General features: G+C 36.3%; 1 protein-coding gene across 6 annotated transcripts in view; it reads left to right on the top strand.

Moving 5' to 3' along the window:
* Window positions 1–448: 448 nt before the first annotated feature.
* cep170ba (centrosomal protein 170Ba) overlaps window positions 449–1,165 on the top strand; it is a 26,892-nt gene continuing 26,175 nt past the window's right edge. For all 6 annotated transcript variants that reach the window (XM_014011805.1, XM_014011828.1, XM_014011820.1 and 3 more), the window contains exon 1: window positions 449–695. The gene's annotated coding sequence lies outside the window, so the exon portion shown is untranslated. The remainder of the gene's footprint in view (window positions 696–1,165) is intronic.

Below are 1,165 nucleotides of genomic sequence, written 5' to 3'. Positions count from 1 at the left end.
AATTTATAGTTGGTTTTCAGATTAAAAATATTTGACATTGTTAGATTTATATCTGTTTTTCTTGCTATTTAGTTAAACATTAGGCTCAGCATATTGCGTTTGTTTTAAAAATATATAAGTATGTCCTCTGGACGGGTTCTTCTTTAATGAAACGTTTCGTCTCCTTCAAGAGACTTCTTCAGTCTGAGAGTTTCAGGTGAACTAAAGAGTCCATTTTTTCTTCTTTTTGATTTTTCTACATGGATTACTGAGATGCAACAGGAAATGTTTGTTTTAGTTTAGTGTTCAACAATAAATGGAAAAAATGTCTGAATCTAAATAAGGTGTAAACTTGTTTATTGGTTTATTTTGTTATTTTGTTATTAAAAAACAAGTCGTGTTACCAGTGGGCGTGGCCATCCCTTCCCCTCTCGCACTCGGACTCCAGACAGAGTGAGACCTCTCTCTYTTTCTCCCTCTCTCTAAACCCGTTTGATGGGGCTCACGTCAGTGACGTCACCGTGTCAAACAGGGAGCGGAGGCGTTTCGGAAAAAGAGTTTCGTCCGGTTGTCATTCCCAAAGGAGGAAGAAGGTGTGTTAGACATTTACCTGTCCGGTGTCACCTGTTGCTTTTTATGTCTGTCGTCGAAGTTTCCTGACGTTCGGACGTGAAACGCTGGCTTCACTGAGGCGTAAAACAGAAAAGGCTCTGAAGGTAAGCGCGCTTCTTGTTGGGAACAAATTGGAAAAAGAAAAAAAGAAAAAAGGTGTCACGGTTTGAGGCTAGACGAACAACCCCACTGTCAACAACAGACATTAGTCACATTAAAAACAACAACTGAGTTGCTGTTTACGACAAACTATGTAGGTTTAGGTTAAGTGGACGGACTGACTTGCAATTTTGTCAATATTATTAACTTATTTATGTTAAAGTTTAAGTTGTTAGCTAACATTCATTTCCTGCTCTCTGTGTGGACGTTGCCTCTTTGATAACACTGCTTTTACTAAAGCCGATTGGTTAAAACATATCTTATATTCTCTATATATGAAAAAAATAACCACTACTTTTTACCCCTTTGGTTACAATCAATAAACAAACAAACAACCTTAAATGTAAAATGTGTTTCGGATAGTGCAAATATAAATAAATAAAAAATAAAAATACTAAAGCTTATATGTATATAT

The sequence above is a fragment of the Austrofundulus limnaeus genome, unplaced genomic scaffold, assembly GCF_001266775.1.
Source record: "Austrofundulus limnaeus strain Quisiro unplaced genomic scaffold, Austrofundulus_limnaeus-1.0 Scaffold2, whole genome shotgun sequence".
Classification (NCBI taxonomy): Eukaryota; Metazoa; Chordata; class Actinopteri; order Cyprinodontiformes; family Rivulidae; genus Austrofundulus; species Austrofundulus limnaeus.
This window is presented reverse-complemented; position numbering and strand designations above follow the sequence as displayed.